This window comes from Asparagus officinalis, chromosome 1, assembly GCF_001876935.1.
Source record: "Asparagus officinalis chromosome 1, Aspof.V1, whole genome shotgun sequence".
NCBI lineage: Eukaryota > Viridiplantae > Streptophyta > Magnoliopsida > Asparagales > Asparagaceae > Asparagus > Asparagus officinalis.
In genome coordinates this window covers 54,511,622-54,530,584 of record NC_033794.1, presented here as the reverse complement: position 1 = coordinate 54,530,584, position 18,963 = coordinate 54,511,622, and the positions used below count along the sequence as shown (strand labels likewise).

General features: G+C 33.6%; 1 long non-coding RNA gene and 1 other non-coding gene across 2 annotated transcripts; both read left to right on the top strand.

Moving 5' to 3' along the window:
• Positions 10,731-10,802, top strand: TRNAR-UCU. The gene has a single exon. It is a non-coding gene; the product is annotated as a tRNA-Arg (tRNA).
• Positions 14,008-15,690, top strand: LOC109842443. The gene is made up of 2 exons (XR_002247320.1): positions 14,008-14,637; positions 15,185-15,690. It is a non-coding gene; the product is annotated as an uncharacterized LOC109842443 (long non-coding RNA).

The following is an 18,963-nucleotide window of genomic DNA, read 5'->3' as shown; positions in this document are numbered from 1 at the left end:
TTACCAAGGAATCATGCATAGCACTAAATAGGGAGCCGCCGAATACACCAACTACGCCTAACATATGAAATGGATGCATAAGGATGTTGTGCTCTGCCTGGAATACAATCATGAAGTTGAAAGTACCATAACATATGAAATGGATGCATAAGGATGTTGTGCTCTGCCTGGAATACAATCATGAAGTTGAAAGTACCAAATATTCCTAAAGGCATACCATCAGAGAAACTTCCTTGACCGATAGGATAGATTAAGAAAACAGCAGTAGCAGCTACAACAGGAGCTGAATATGCAACAGCAATCCAAGGACGCATACCAAAACGAAAACTAAGTTCCCACTCACGACCCATGTAACAGGCTACACCAAGTAAGAAGTGTAGAACAATTAGCTCATAAGGACCACCGCGCTGCCCGAGGATATGTTTCCTGAGCCCGTACTCCCTCAGGATCCCGAGAATGATTCTTTTGAAAGTACATGCCTCTTCTCGAGTTAATTATAGGACTAGCCAATTTTTTGACTAATGCAGCTATAATGTAATGCGTCTGAACATTCTGTTCTGTGTTTAACAGGAGCTTTTGCCGAGGCTGATCCTGCTGAGCCGACTGTGAGACCAACTCCACTAGTTGATACACCCACAGTCGTTACGTCTCCGCTACCCCCAGCGACTCAAGGGGAAGGAGGTATAAATTAAGCCGCTGAAACAGGTTCACGAATACCATCAATATCTACTGGAGGAGCAGCAATGAAGGCGATAATAAATACAAAAGTTACGGTCAATAAGGTAGGGATCATCAAAACACTGAACCATCCAATGTAAAGATGGTTTTCGGTGCTGGTTATCCAGTTACAGAAGCGACCCCACAGGCTTGTACTTTCGCGTCTCTCTAAAATTGCAGTCATGGTAAAATCTTGGTTTATTCAATTTTCAAGGACTCCCAAGCACACGTACTAACTATAACTAGAAATAAGATAGTTAATAGAAGGCTTGTTATTTAACAGTATAACATGACTTATATGCCAATGTTAACTAATCTCAACCGATATATATCTATCTAACTAAATCAAACTATACTATTAAACTTCTAAATTGAAGCGGGTGAAAAAGAAAGATTTTTTCTATTTTGCGTATGGGTTGCCCGAGACTCGAACCCCGAACTAGTCGGATGAAGTAGATCATTTTTTTCTTGTTGCCATAGTAGAAAAAGACCTCTCCCCAAACTGTGCTTGCATTTTTCATTGCACACGACTTTCCCTATGTATACACTTAAAATAAAAATACATATAAAAAAATTACATACCGAGAAGAAAGTCTAAGAATTTTGTTTGACTACTAAGTGGATTCAAACACTACATTACGGGGGATATCCGGACCTGGCAACGGCTATAGTTGATGACCTTGCTTGCCTAGAGCATGAGCTTCAGATGTTTCACGAGCTCCGGAATGCAGGTACCTCTTCATTCATTGCTGCTGAGTTGGATACTCGTTTACAGTCATGGCGCAGTACTCGGATGGTCGCTGTTTTTCATTGCACACGACTTTCCCTATGTATACATTTAAAATAAAAATACATATAAAAAATTTACATACCGAGAAGAAAGTCTAAGAATTTTGTTTGACTACTAAGTGGATTCAAACACTACATTACGGGCATTTCAGAATGAAAATGAATTTATAGATCATTTCTATTCTAGTTAAAAAGTATCATGACCAATCATGAATGATTCACTAGGTCATTATTAATATGAAGAATATCCAAATACCAAATCCGTTCTTTATATGATCCACATAAAGTAAAAGGAGTTGTTTTGGGAAAGATCAAAGAAAGAACCTGTTCTTCTTCCGTAAAGAATTCTTCTAATAACCCCATACCTAATCTTCGTAAAAAAGTGCATACTATACTTTTATGTTTACGAGCTAAAGTTCTAGCACATGAAAGTCGAAGTATATACTTTATACGATACAAACCACGTTTTCTTGAGGATCCACTGTGACAATGAGAAAGATTTCTACATATCCGACCAAATCGATCAAGAATATCAGAATCTGATAAATCGGCCCAGATCGGCTTACTAATAGGATGGCCCGATACGGTACAAAATTTAGCTTTAGCCAAGGATCGAATAAGAAGAATAACCAGAACTACGGTATCAAATTTCTTAGTAACGGTATCTATTAGAAATGAATTGGAACTACGGTATCAAATTTCTTAGTAACGGTATCTATTAGAAATGAATTATCTAACATTTGATTCCTTACTGGTGAAAATTTTATTAGTAGACTTGAAAGATAACCCAAAAAATAAAAAGAATAGTTTGATAATTGGTTTATATGGATCCTGTATGGTTGAGACCAAAAGTGAAAATAAGTTTGATAATTGGTTTATATGGATCCTGTATGGTTGAGACCAAAAGTGAAAATAATATTGCCAGAAATTAACAAAATGATATTTCCACTTCTTCATCAGAAGATGAGTCCCCTTTGAAGCAAGAATTGCTTTTCCTTGATATCGAACATAATGCATGAAAGGATCTTTGAAGAACCATAAGGTTCTATGAAAATAGTTACGACATACTACTATAAAATGTTCTATTTGAAGATGTTCTATTTTTCCATAGAAATGTGTTCGTTCAAGAAAAGTTCCAGAAGATGTTAATCGTAAATAAGAAGATTGTTTATGAATAAAAACTAATAAAAATTCACATTCAAATATATAAGAATTGTATAGGAACCAAAATAATCTTTTATTTTCTTTTGAAAAACGGTAATTAGATTTCTTCTGAGAAATGAGAAGACTATTCTAATTATGATATTCGTGAAGAAAAAAGCGCAATAAATGTAAAAAAGGAACATCCTGAATCCATCATTGAAGAATTTGAACCAAGATTTCCATATGGATGGGATGGGGTATTAGTATATCTGAGACATAATTTAAATGCGATAATTTGTCCTCTAAAAAGGGAAAAATTGAATGAATTGATCGTAAATTATGATATTTTGGTATTTCTTTTTCTTCAAAATAAGATACTAATCTCAACGAGAATAGAATTTCTACAATAATTGCAAAACTTTCTGATATCATTTGAGAATAAAAAAAATTGTTGTGTCCAACGAATCGATTTTGGTTAGAATCATTAACCAAAGAAATCAAAGAATTCTGTTGATAGATTCGAGTAATTAAACGTTTTACAAGTGCTAAACTAGATTTATTGTCATAACCAAAAACTTCCACAGGTTCGTAAAAAATCGAACCATTTAAACCACGATTATGAGCAAGTGCATAAATATACTCCTGAAAGAGTAGCGGATATAGGAAGTGTTGTTGCCTAGGTCTATACTTTTCTAAATATCCTTGTAAGTCTTCCATTGACTTAGATTTTTTCTACTTGACTTGAACCAGAAACGGTAAGCATTTCTTGGGTAATCAAATTATACATAGTGCAATATGGTCAGAACAGGGTATGTAGGGAAAAAATATATACCCCGGAAACAGGAAGTCCAATCAACAGATCTTTTTCTTTTCCCCTAGATTTATCTTCTTTATTTTATAATTACTAGAGGTTCAAAAATCTTTTATTTTTGCAACCCTATCGCTCTTTTGACTTTGGAACAGATTCTTTTTGTCAGTATACTGTTTCTTCTACACATTCGTTTCCAATCCATAATAGAGAATAGTTATGATTTTTTTAAAGAAAAAAAAGAATCAAATGACCACTCACAGGAGAACCCTTCCCCGCATCAGGCACTAATTTTTTTTAACGTCTAATTAGATCGGGTAATTATTCAAATTAAGATTAGAAGCTCGTTGCTTTTTTTTATTTTTTACTAGAATTAGAGACGTAAGGCTCTATCCATTTATTCACTAGACCCAAATGTAAATTTCTTTTGGAGTAAGAGAAAAGAAAAAACAATTTTTGAATGATCCGGTAAGGATCAACTCAAAATTCGACTAAAAAATAAGAATATTAAAGAATATAATAAGAAATTCCATTTTCTTTTTATTATTATGACATGCTGTTTTTTCCATCCATTACCTTTTAGGATCAGTCTCGGTTTTATAGACTCTACCAATAGTCTGGACGAATTCGTTGCTTCATCCAAATGTGTATCTACCAATAGTCTGGACGAATTCGTTGCTTCATCCAAATGTGTAAAAGATCATAGTCGCACTTAAAAGCTGAGTACTCTACCGTTGAGTTAGCAACCCATCATCCAAATGTGTAAAAGATCATAGTCGCACTTAAAAGCTGAGTACTCTACCGTTGAGTTAGCAACCCAAATAAATATGATATGTAGATACGATCGAAATAAAAAAATGGAATTGCACTATACAACTACGTCAAAACATTGAACTAACAAGAAATAGAAAGATTTTATGATCAATTATAAATAGTAAAATAGAAAAACGAGTGGATCGGATTAAAAAACAAAAGATTCCCAATAGAAATATCAAAATTTAGAGACCACACGTTTTCTCAAAATTTTTGATTTTCGTTAAGAAAATACATCTTGTATAACAGTAAATCCGGCAAACCCATCATTTGACTGAAGTAAAGGAAAAACCAATAGAAGTCGGAATAAACAGATCCATTTATCTACGCTCGAATTATATTTGAGCGATACAACATTGTCAATATGAAAACAAATTCAATTAATTAATTAAGTAAATCAAATAACGATTTGTGTTGGATTGGCACAACATAAATAAGAAATTTAGATGAAAAAAATAAAATAAAGAAAAGATAGAGAAAAAATGTTGGGTTTATTCAATCAATAAAGATACAATAAGCAAAGTTTGTCCTTTGTTTGTTGGTGGATTCCCACAATAAGAAAAAAGATAAATAAATAAGTATGAATAGACCGAGAAAATAGCAAATTTTGGGTAAACAATTACCCAAAATAGATACTAGTTTCTTTTTCTCCTTTTTTTTCTTTACGAAGTTTTTCCTTTAAATAATTCTGCCTTCCTTAAAATATCATGAACAGTTCCTATAGGTTGAGCACCTTTTTCAAGGAAATAACGAATAGCGGGAACGTTTAAATAAGTTTGATTCTGTATCTATAGGTTGAGCACCTTTTTCAAGGAAATAACGAATAGCGGGAACGTTTAAATAAGTTTGATTCTGTATCAGATTGTAAAAACCCACTTTTCAAAGATCTTTTCCTTCTCTTCGAGATTGAACATCAATTGCAACGATTCGATAGATTGCTCATTGGGATAGATGTAGATAAACAATACCCCCCTAGAAACGTATAGGAGGTTTTCTCCTCATACGGCTTGAGAAAAAATGATTCTAATATTTTTGTATATAATAACAAATGGATCCATAAAATCATGAATTTATGATTTGAGTCATTTTTTGTTCTTATATACAGAATAAAAGAAATATCATTCGTACTCATAACTCAAGTTGAGTAATTCTGAAAAAGTTCGAAGATAAATCCTTAGACATTTCTTGGGTCGTCTCTGACCTATTTTATTTGTCTCACCTCGAATCTATTTTTCCTCTTCATTATAATAAAATGATTGAGACAATTGAAAATAGTGTTTTCTTGTTCCGGAATCCTTTCTCTTTACTTTGTAAAATCATTGGGTTTAGACATTACTTCGGTGATCCTTACTCCTTTTCAAAATGGCAGCAACATACCTTTTGTTATTTGTTATTTCTTTCTATGCTATGGAAAGATAATATGAACGATTAATTCCCCTTGTAATATAATAATACTTCTATGCTATGGAAAGATAATATGAACGATTAATTCCCCTTGTAATATAATAATACACTTTTCATTTTATCGAAAAAGTTTTACCAATTCCCACAAATTTCACTTTTTTATTTTAAACTTGTTTGAATTTGAACTCTTTGATTTCAATATTGAGGATATACTTACGAAGTTCGTCTAACTTATTAATTGTTACTAACCCTAGATTCTTCCCCCCAATAAATGAATCAATACTTTTTGCTCGAGCTCCATCATGTACTATTCCTATTTACCAACCCAACACAAATTAGGTTCCTAGCAGGAACAGAACAAACTATGTCGATTCAAGAGCATCTTCATTCCTATAGAAAATGGTGGATGTAAGAATCCACATCGAATCATGTCCTTCAAGTCGCACGTTGCTTTCTACCACATCGTTTCAAACGAAGTTTTACCATAACATTCCTCTAATTAAATTTCTAATCGGTATGGAATTGATTCAAGATAGAATCATGAATAGTCATTGGATCAACGATATATAATACTTTCTATGTATCTATGGATAGATAAATAATTATCTAGAAAAGTCTTAGAAAAGATTTAAATCCCATATTCTATCATACGAATGAAAAAGAGAAAAAAAAGTCGAAAAATGGGTTTACTTAAGTATCATTTACATCATCAACAGATTGTTCGGGATGGTGAATCATGAATACTGTTTTTCTCGAACAAATAAATTCTAAACCTTAAAAGAAAGGCTCTTAATAGATTTCCAGTTCCGAAACTTAGTTATTAACCAAATATAAGCTATTTCGATGACGCGAAAAGGTCGCAAGAACCTAATCTTTTCGTATCCATCATATACAACGAACGATTGGTACCAGAAGTAATCATGAATATTTAAAGAATCACAGACCCTTTTGATTTGAAAGGGCCGCTGTTTTTGAAATAGAACAATACAATAACAATACATAATATATTATACAGACGGATTTTGTTTTACTTGAGGTTCAAGAACCTTTCCGCCAATTCTATAAAGTCAAGTAAATGGAATATATAAATTTTCATCCATCTAACCGTTACATTATATTGATTTCCAATTATTCATTTGAATAAGCTGAAATACAAAAAAAGAAAATGGGATCCAGATCAATTCGTTTTTCCTATTTTTTTGCTTCGAAGTTTTAAGACGAACGATGAAATGCAATTAATACCAAAAACTACGTAATCTTTAGTCTGCATATAAATATGGAATACACCTTTTATTTTCTTTAGGCATTCCTTGGGGCATGGAATAGAAAAAAGGTCTTTTTTCTATTTCAATTCAGAATACACCATGTAATAATTCCCATTTCACGGATATGGAACACAAAATTTCCCTAAGTAAGTAACGTCAATATGAATATGAGTATAAGCATACTCTGAATGGAAATGATCCACCCCCAATTCTTTTTTGAATTAAGAATTCAAAGAAATATCTTTATTTCTACCCGTACACTCGATCATGTTTGTGATAAACCAAATGAAAGAAAAGAGAAAATTCTTAGAATTCTTCGTAGTGCTAGAATGTAGAACAAAAGTTTGTGTAAGATTATATCCAAATATCCAAGTTAAAGATAAAATAGTTAAAGAGAAGAATCTTTCGTTTCTGATGGAAAGAATCTGGAACGGAAGGATTCGAACCTCCAAGTAACGGGACAAAAACCTGATGCCTTACCGCTTGGCCACGCCCCATTTAGATTTATATTAGACACTAATAAAGACTAATATTAATATTGGCCACGCCCCATTTAGATTTATATTAGACACTAATAAAGACTAATATTAATATTGGTCATTCGTCAATCCTAACCCAAATACATATAAAATACATTGTTGCTAGGATTCAACACATGTAAATATAGAATAAAAAAAATTATTGATCATTACATAAAATTCAATTAAGATATTGTATGAAACTATAATTCCTTGTGTTCTCATTTGAGAATGAAGGGAAAGATTTTGGATTGGGGAGAGTTCGAAGAAAAAAAGAAGGATTTTTTGACTCGCCTTTTCATTTTTCCCTCATAAAAAAACTAAACCAAAATCAAATTTTCTAATCTAGAAGAATGAAATCTTTGTTATGCTTAATATCTTTAGTTTAATCTGTATCTGTCTTAATTATACCCTTTATTCGAGTAGTTTTTCTTCGCCAAATTGCCCGAGGCTTATGCCTTTTTCAATCCAATCGTAGATGTTATGCCTGTCATACATGTACTATTTCTTCTATTAGCCTTTGTTTGGCAAGCTGCTGTAAGTTTTCGATAAAATCTTTAATACTCTGCAAAATTGATGATTTATCCGAAACAAAATTCTAAAAATTGATAAGATCAGATAAGTTTTACATTATAAACCCTCCATTCAAAAAATGAAAATTTTGTATATTGAATTGAATGATCGCGGTGATAAATTTGGATCAACTTATTTCCCCGTTCTGGCCTTCTAGTAAACAAGGACTTTCTAAGGACCCCACAATACCCAATAAAGGATATGGCCAAAAAAAATTGGTAATGGAGGTATCAGAATCTTTCTTTTCTTATTACAAAGAAATTCGTGAAAATTACTTTTTTTTCAAGATTCAAGAAAAGACTTCATTTTTTGGGGGGTTATGTCAAAATAGCGTATGTAAGAAAAAATAGGCAATCTATTTCCTTTTTCCAAAAAAATAATATTGGAGATTATGTAATGCTTACTCTCAAACGCTACGTTTACACAGTAGTGATATTTTTTGTTTCTCTCTTCATCTTCGGATTCTTATCTAACGATTCGGGCCGTAATCCTGGGCGTGAGGAAAAAAAATTTGGAGTTTTTCTTTACTTTTTATATATTCCATACATTTACCTATGATGGAAAAAAGGATCGAAAATTTTTCACATTGGAAAGTCTGAAATAATCAGAGGAAGCGGAGAGAGAGGGTTTTGAACCCTCAGTACAAATAACTCGTACAACGGATTAGCAATCTGCCGCTTTAGTCCACTCAGCCATCTCTCCCAATTGGTACAAATAACTCGTACAACGGATTAGCAATCTGCCGCTTTAGTCCACTCAGCCATCTCTCCCAATTAAATATTAAATTTTTTTAGATGATGTGACACGTGAAGTAAAAAGATTAAAAAACCTCATTTTCTCTTTATTCTTTAATTATATAATTATTATATTTATTCTTTAATAATATAATTCATTCTTTAATAATATAATATAGTAATGATAATAATAGCAAAATAATATAATGAAAAATAAAAAAAAAATGAAATAAATAAAAAAGAAAAATAGATAAGATATCTACGAATTTGATCAGTAATTCAATTTAGATAATGATTTAATGATTCGAAACGGAGATCTTATCTCCAATAGAATAGATAGATATAGAAAAAAGATCTTACTTCACTTCTTTGATTTTGTAAGATAAGGTTAAGGTTCATTCTCCCGGCCTGGTTAAGTACTGGTCGGGCCATTACTTATTTTGTTCTGATGAATCATTTCATAGATCAAACAATTTATAATTATTTTTTATTTGATATCAAATCAAAAATAATTCAATTGTTATTGAAACAACAACAAAGAAAATGCCCATCCCTATTCCTATGATAGAAGTGACGTTTCTTATTATTAATACTAGAGAAATATAGAATATGCATATTTTTTCAATTCTTATTAATTAAGTATTTTTTTGTTTTATTTCCTTAATTACTTAACTGCAAAAGAACACATACGTATATTAATATTAAATTATATCAAAAATGAAAAAATTATATCAAAAATGAAACACACATATGTTATAACATATATAACATAACTCATTTACTTGTTCAAGGGACAAGCTTTATTTGAGATACAGTTGATCTGAATTCAAATTCATAGGATCGGGCGGTTGGAAGAGAAGTTGAAAATGAAAGATGCTATCTTAATTTTATCTCATTCTTTTGTTCGACAAAAGATCCATTCATATATAATAATGGAGATATGTAGCGGGTATAGTTTAGTGGTAAAAGTGCGATTCGTTCAATTAATAACTTAAATAGTTAAGGGGTCTTTCGGTTTTTTCATATTACGATCAAAAAAACTTTATTTCTTAAAAAGGTTTAATCCTTTTTCCCTTAATAGTATATTTGAGGAAGAATATACATTTTCACGATTTGTATCCAAGGGTCAATTTCAAATTGACTAAAAAATGGAATTATGGAGTCGCGAAGCATAATTTTTTGATTTGAATTGGATCAAATCTTCCAATTGAATGAGTATGAGTAAAGGATCTATGGATGAAGATACAAAAGTTTATTTCCAATCGTAACTAGATCTTCAATTTTTGTGTTGGAAAGGGAAGATTGAAGCCAAATAGCTAGAAAACGATAGTTTTAGTTTACTACAACCATCGCCATATTGTTTTAGCTCAGTGGAAACCAAATTCTTTTCCTCGGGATATTTTGGGTGGAAATAGGGAACGAAGTAACTAGATTAGACAGATTTGGTAGAATCCCCTTCTCTAGAGGGATCATCTAAAAAAATAGGGAACGAAGTAACTAGATTAGACAGATTTGGTAGAATCCCCTTCTCTAGAGGGATCATCTAAAAAACGAGTAGCTTTGGATGCATTCAAAAAGAAAAGCTGACATAGATGTTATGGATCTAATTTTTAATACATCGATCCTCCATAAAGGAGCCGAATGAAATCAAAATTTCATGTTTGGTTTTGAATTAGAGACGTTAAAAATAATCAATCAACGTCGACTATAACCCCTATCAAAATTTCATGTTTGGTTTTGAATTAGAGACGTTAAAAATAATCAATCAACGTCGACTATAACCCCTCGCCTTCCAAGCTAACAATGCGGATTCGATTCCCGCTACCCGCTCCATATTACTTATTCTACATGTATCCTCCATTCGGATATGTATTCTTTTTTTTATTCCCTAAAAGATTTTCCATGTAATCTCCTTTTTTCCAAAAAGAGAAAGGGAGAATGCGAAACAAGAAAATAGGAATGAAAAGCGTCCATTGTCTAATGGATAGGACAGAGGTCTTCTAAACCTTTGGTATAGGTTCAAATCCTATTGGACGCAATTTTTTTCAATCTATTTTTGAAAATGGCGATATCAAGAAATCCTTTTTTGAATTTTGAATCAGAAAGAAATAGTTCGCAATAATGACTCTTGTATTAAGAAAAGAAGAGAATTCTAATGATAAATTTATGCCTCAAGTAGAAACAGTTCGATCTCTTCCTGAATAGCTTCTTTCAAAAGGGTTTCCGCTTGCTCGGTGAATGTCTTGGTAGAAGATATAATTTCTTGGAATTGAGGTTTATTCTTTTTTAAGTAGGTACGTAACTGAATGAGAAATTTCTTTACCTGTCCGATTTCTAACTGATCAAGATATCCATTCGCTCCAGTATAAATAGTAGCTATCTGCTCTTCTACCGTAAGAGGGTCTGCTTGAGATTGTTTAAGCAACTCGCGTAATTGTTGACCTCTTGCCAATTGATTCTGAGTAGCTTTATCAAGATCAGAAGCGAATTGCGTGAAATTTTCAATAATTCTTAATTAGGTTAGTATCATCGTAGGTTCAGTTTTAACAATCAACCTTTAGGTACTATCTATATGCTAGGTTCCCCCAGAACATTTGGAATTTGAAATAAAAGTTTTTTCAGTCGAAATAGAAACTAAGAACTGCCCCCTTTACTTTTTTTTTATATATATATTTATTTATATATTTTATATTTTGAATCCGCGAAATCAGATAAATGAAAAACAAATCGTCAAAGAGATTTATTTTATCAATGAACAAAATGAAAAAAATTGAATAAAATTCTATAGGATTTCATATTTATCATTTATCACAATTTAATTACTAATACTAAATTTCAATTTAAGGAATAACAATTTCGAGACTTTTCTTAGTATCATTAAGTATTAATTAACTATTAATATAATAGTTTATTGTGTACAAAATTTCTAAATAAAAAAAATTTCAATATTCATCACAACTTTCTTTTCCCAATATATATTTATGTATATTATATATGAGAATGGGTGTTCTATGTCAGGAGCGGGATTTCTCTTGAAAATGATGTGGCACAATCCCCACCAATGTGATAAAATGTGAGAGGAAGAATATCACATGGTGGGGAATATGCCACATCATTTTCAAGGAGGAAATCCCCTCCTATGACAAGGATACTATTATTCTCATTATATATATATATATATATATATATATATATAAGAGAGAGTAGATGAGAGGAGAGAGATTAATGGCGTTATCATTTGTCATAGGATGGGATTTCCTCCTATGACGCCTCCTAAATCAAATGTTGAGCGACATTGCTGGATGATCCGCTCCGTTGACACTTGATTCTACATATTTCTAAAACCCCAACACCAAGCTTTGGGCGCTGAATCCGGTCATCGTTTGACCCTCCATCGAGCCATTGTGAAGTTCTATTCATTCGCAAACGTTAAAATGATTTACACGTGCGTATTGAACGACGTCAAAACGATGACTGGGTTCACCCCAAACTTGGGTGTGTTGGGTTTTTAGAATATGTAGATCAGTTTCAACGGAGCGGATCAGTCCACAATATCGGCTCAATCATGTGCATTTTAGATGGCATCAAGCGAGGAAAATCCCCTTCTATGACAACTGGATACCATTAATCTCATATATATTATATTATTATATATATATATATATTATATATTATTATATATATATATATATTATTATATGTGTGTGTGTGGTGTGTTGTGTGCTTGTGTGTGTGTGTGTGTGTATCATCGTGTGTGCGCTCGCTCACGCCCGCTAGCGCGCTGGATACGCGCACTGTGTTGTGTGTAGATGTTACCTTACACTCAACCTAAAGCAACGCTCTTCAAAAACTACATTTATATGCTATTTAAAATTACTCGATCACTCCTTTCATTTCTGATTTATATGTTTGGCATTGGTATACAAAAGAAAAATTAGGTGCAAATTGGGTTGTTAGTGTACTCAAGTACATGTGATGTAAAAATTAATTGGTTTTACAACATATAAGTAAGGAGAAAATAAAAAAATATGTGTTAGAAGTATTTAATCATTTATAATTTTATTTTATTAGATGTTTGAGGACACTTAGATGATGAATACAGCGGATCATAATTGGTATAGTGTAATTCTTATGAATCGACACTTTTCCATATATATATATATATATATATATATATATATATACTATATGGAACTTGTATCAAGTACAAAACTTTGTGTTGTTAGTGAGGTATCTCATTCTCATATACTCTCCAATACATATGAATGCGGTCACCCATTTGAATAAGTAGATGGACATGAACCACCTCACAACCAAGCACAAAAACTTGTGCTTGGTACTTAATTCCTAAATATATAGGTATAGATGTACATATAACACTACTGTATAAGATACCTATATATATAACACTCACTACATAAGATACCTATATATCTACACACTCACATTTACATATATAAGGTGCCATTTTATGAATGCTTTTCCCATAAATATACACACACATACATGCATACATATAGCTATATTTGCATGCGCACGCGCACACACACACAGACACACATATACACATATATATACATAAATATAGGTATATAAGAAAAATGGAAAAACTTGGTAAAAAGTTTCTCAATGGGTCTCGGTAGTGATGTGGACTAATCAGGTCCACACATCTAACTTGGAAAGGGTTGAGGTAAATTTGCAAAAAAAACCCTACTTTCTAAAAAAACTCTCTCTCACATCTCTCTCTCCCTCCCCATCTCAATCTCCCCGCACGTCCTCACCTTCCAAACCCCACAGCCACGCAATCCATTCTCTCTACCGGCCGCTACTGCCTGCCGCCCCTCCTTCATAACCCCGTCGCTGTCGCCCCTCCCTTCTAACCCCACCGTCACCGGTGGCGGCAATGAAGGCGGTGGCTAATTTCAAAGGGGAGGAGCACAGTGCATGAGAGGTGCAGAGAGAGGAGAGAGATTGAGCAGTGAATGAGGGGAGTGAGAGGAAAGATTTAAAAAAAGGGGGGCGGGGTTGAAAATTTACCTCAACCCCCTCCAAGTTAGATTTGAACACTAGATTAGTCTACAGACACACATATACACATATATATATATATAGAGAGAGAGAAAACTGGAGGTGCGCTGCCAGCGCACGTGATTCGTGAGCTGCGGGGGCTTATTTGAAAAAATCTCACGATTTCAGCCCCACGATTCCACCCCCTTCACATCCCCGTGACCCCAAAATTCTCTCTCCCCAAAATTCCCCCAAATTCCTCAATCCCTCTCCCCCCTTCCCACGATTTCAGCCCCAACTCGATCGTGCGCCCTCCGTCGACCACCATGAGATCCCCTTATCTCTCTCACTCTCTCTTGATCCGCCAGCGGAGCTCGCCCATTTGCAACGCCACCGCGTACCCTCTCCCTCTCTCGATCTCGATCTCGAGCTCACAAATCGCAAAGGCGTCCCCGCTTACTCTCTCTCCCTCCCACAAGATCGAGCCCTCTCTCCTCCGCGATCTCGCCGTCGATCTCCTCCGCCTTCAGCCCTCCTCCGTGATCTCTCCGTCGACCTCCTCCTCTGTCTTTCTCTCGAGCTCTCTCTCTCTCTGGATCCCTCTCGTGCGTGGTGGCTGGTGAAGCCTTTGGAAATGGAAGTATGCGATATCTGACTGATGACTTCCCCAATATCTACTCGCATTCAACTTTGTCTACAGAAGAACTTGGTCCTTTCAAAAATCATCAGAACATGCTTGCTGGATTGGATTATGTTGTTGCTCTTCAGAGTGATGTTTTTATTTATACATATGATGGAAATATGGCAAAGGCCGTGCATGGACACAGGCACTTTGAGAACTTCAGAAAAACCATAAGTCCTAACAGGTAACATACATACTAATTACTGTCTTGTTTTTTTTCTTTATCTGATAATCTGGTTAATTTTGGATTGTGAGTATTGGATAAGCAGTAAATTACCGTAAAATGTCAGGAAGATGAGATCGCTTAGTAGTTTCATCATGAATTGTGAATCATGAGCATAATGTTCGTCCTTCATTAGTAGTTGAAGTTTTAAGGTTGAATACAAAAATCCAATTACCCAATATATGAAGTTTACACACGGCAGTTTAACTAAGCTAAATATGTTCTGTGGTAAAATATACTATTAAAATTTGCTATGTTCTTGGAAATTTTCTAGACATATATCTTTAAATTCACACCAACAAATAATTGACTACACCTATTGGTGGAAAATATTATTTTTATTTTGGAAATGGAATAAGGAGGAACCCACTGATAAGTTTTCAGTAAGTTCCTCTTAACATTCAACTGCTAAATATTGTCTTTGATAGGAATTTATTACTCCGTTCAATGGTTAGCATCTTGTTGAGTACAAAAAATTTGTAACTGTGCTTATTGTTTGTTTTCACAGAAGCTAATCATGCTGCAGAATCATAATTGTGTTGATCAATCACGTTATGCTGACCAAGGGAGCAGCTTTGCTTTGTGGCTTTGATTTGTCGTACAATATCAATCCTATGTTCAGCCAGCTTATTATGATTGTTGATATTATACAAGGAGCAATTCTCGGCTTTTTTTGTTGGCTGTGGTTTATGATATCGCTGGTAGCTGCAACAAAGGAAACAAAGTTTGTCTTTGATATTGCAATAAAGGTAGGTGGCCTTACTTTCAGACTCAAATATATAGAGTCTGGCAGCAACTAAGGAAAGAAAGTCATCTTGTCGAACAACAACCTGAAGAAGTGACATTGTGCAAGATTCATTTTGTCAAGATCTTTCCAACCTTGTAACTTACGTATCATTTATGCGCTCAAGAGAGTTTTGAAGAAAATTTTCACTAAAGAAAGTAGAATGCATGTCGATACAGAAAGAAGAAAAATATGTACATCGTTGTATAATGGTTATTAGCTTTTGCATTGTATATTTTGGGTTCTTTTCAACTAGGTTTGTAAGTAATGGTTGCGTTATGTGATGCAATGGTTTCTGAAATGCTAGTTGTCTGAATGAATAGGCTTGTGCCTGAGTGGATTATTTTTTCGCCAATATTACCACTAGTATTTGTTGTCTGAACGAAGAGGTTTTGCCTGAGTGAATATCTATCACAAGGATGGAGATAATATTTCCGCCAATATTTGGGAAACATGCAAGGCATAATATTTCTGCATGTTGTATGAACTTGGTTTCTAGCAGGTTCCGGGGAAAAACACAATTAACATGCTAGGCGAGCTATGATATTTGTCACAAGAATCAGAAGCTATTCATACTTGAATCAGAAGCTAGTTCACGCATGTTCCTCATATTGTCCATATAGTTTTCAAAAAATACAGAACTTATTTAAGATGGAATTGATGAAGCATCATCAAAGTAAAATCTGGACAGAGGCATATATGATGAGAGGCTCAAACCAATGAATCAATGTTATGATAATCATCCTATAGTAGATTGTGCAAATATGATCCAGTGTTCGGCTTGCGCCTATCAGTCATAACATAAGTAAAAAAAGAAACAAGAAAAGTTAGTCAGATACATTACACCAATACTCAGTAACCTCACCTCAACAAATGAAAACCACCAGTTATATTTTAATATCAAATCCAATTATACTCAAATAATACATTCACCAAAATACTAGAGCAATACATAAATTATTTACAATTGTTTACATAAATTGAATTCATCTGCTAGTTCCTTCGATAAAAATCCAGCTGATATCATCGACGTTATCTACAAAACAAATCCATCAAACAATTACAATTAATTGGCGATATTCATGTTAAGTATTGAAAAATTGATTTTCCCTCACAAAGAGTAAATGTTCACAAGTGATGCGCAACAATGTCACACAAAACTTTGAGCAATGCTCAATTCAATATGACAATATGGATAACCAGCAGCAGAATAATCTAGTGAGAGACGATGAACTCTGTTTTAGCATACGCCAGTTTCTTCCAAATGAACATTCCCAATCCAACATTTCAACTTCCTTCAGAGCAACAAAATTAAAGGGAAAACTGATTGTATTAAATATACCAATGAACATTCCCAAGCCAACCATTTTCTTGACCTTGTTCTTGTACACTAGTAAATGCTTTGGAGTTAAAATTGGGCTATAAAGGTTCACCAAATTCTTCATAGCCAGGAGCAGGAACAAACTGAACACATCCATGATATCTTCTCAAGTTCATTATGCGTAAAAGGGCCGACAATTACTAAAATAATAACAATGAAAACAATGTTTGCATATATTTCAGTAATTTCCAATTTGTCATTAATTTGCAGAATACAATATTTTTACATTTATGTATGATGCTAACCGTTGGAATAATCTTGGAATAGGCTACTTTCTTATTCACTTGCAATTATCTTTGAATTATCTAGAAACAATCCTCATCAAAGTAAAAGCATACATACATAGAATTGAAAACGAGCAGTACTTCCCATCCACCAATATTTCTCAGACCCAATATCCACATCTGCAAAAAAACCTGCAGAGGGTATTAAAAGTCTCACATTTAGACATACTCAACATGAGAATATAATCTAATTGTTTGGACAACATACAACATCAATGGAATCCCTTTGCAGGCTTGAGAATCCAGTTGCCAAAGAAATTGCTTGGTTAGTAAGTGATCTCTCAATCAATTATCAAATTATTTGGTCCTAAACCACAACCACACCACTACCAATTACCACAATACTCGCAACCACAATCACACCATTATGAAAACGAGCAGTACTTCCCATGCCCTGAAACTCAAAGAACCATTATAATAGAAGTCATGTTCTTCTTCGATGACATCTAAATGAATCATAAATACATGTATAATCAATATGATATACTACCTTTAATATCCAAGAATATAAACTAGAACTCAGAGTTCTCCCCATGCCTCGAAACAAGATTAAAAAAACAAAAATAGAAAAAAGCTTGAAAACATCAACACCCTGAAAACTCCAAAGTATTATGCCCTGAAACTCAAAGAAGCATTATAATAGAAGTCATGTGCTTCTTCGATGACATTTTTTTGGCCTTAACTCACCTCTGTTTTCAATGAAGACGGTGTAAGATTATGCATCCTATCAATAACTCTCCTCAAGCTAATTGCCTTCTCTTCAAAAATAAATATTGCCAAAGATGTAAGAAGTTAATTAATACAAAGTATTAGTAGCAAGTTCTGAAATTGAGTAGTTTTCCCCCCATCGAAAACCAAATCATTCCTTTTCCCATAAGCGCCCTAGCAACAAATTGGAAAGCCAGATATTTGAAGACCTTAAACGAGTGGGGATGGAGATCGTGGAGGAGGAGTAGGGAGGGTCTTGGAGGGAGATAGGGGGAGAGGAAACTTTATGGGAGAGGGACCGAGATATTACCTGCAGCTGCACCGTCGAATCTCGCGGAGGAGGGAGGGTCTTGGAGGGTAGATCTCGCGGAGGTGTCGCTGTGGGGGAGAGTCAAGGGGGCGGCGTGAGAGAGATCTGAGAGAGATCGAGAGAGGGAGGAAGAGGGATTTCTTTGGATCTGAGAGTTTTGGGGAGAGAGAAAGAGAGAGAGAGAGAGCTCTTTTTTATTGAGAATCGGGTGTTTTTTTTTCAAAAACACCCCTGCAGCGCACCGAAGAATACGCTGGCAGCTTACCTACAGTTTTCTCATATATATATATATATAGAGGAATATGGGTATGCTTGTACCAAGCACAAATTTTGTGCTTGGTAGTGAGGTGGCACAATCCCCTCTACTCATTCAAATGGGGGATCACATTCACATGGGTTGAGGAGTGCATGAGGATATGCAACCATTTAATAGGTGGACGGGGATAGCCACCCTCACTACCAAGGCATAACTTTTGTGCCTTGGTACCAAGTATACCATTTTCTCCATATATATATATATATGATATTATATATATAAAATATATATATATATTATATATATATATATATAATATATATATATATTATATGATATATATACATATATATATATATGTAATCTATATATATATACATATGATATATTATTATATACAATATATTATATATGTTATATACATATGTATATATAATAATATATATATATATATATATATTATTATATACATATATAATATATATATATACATATTAATATGATATCTGATATATATATAGCATATGTATAATATAATATATATATATATATATATAAATATAA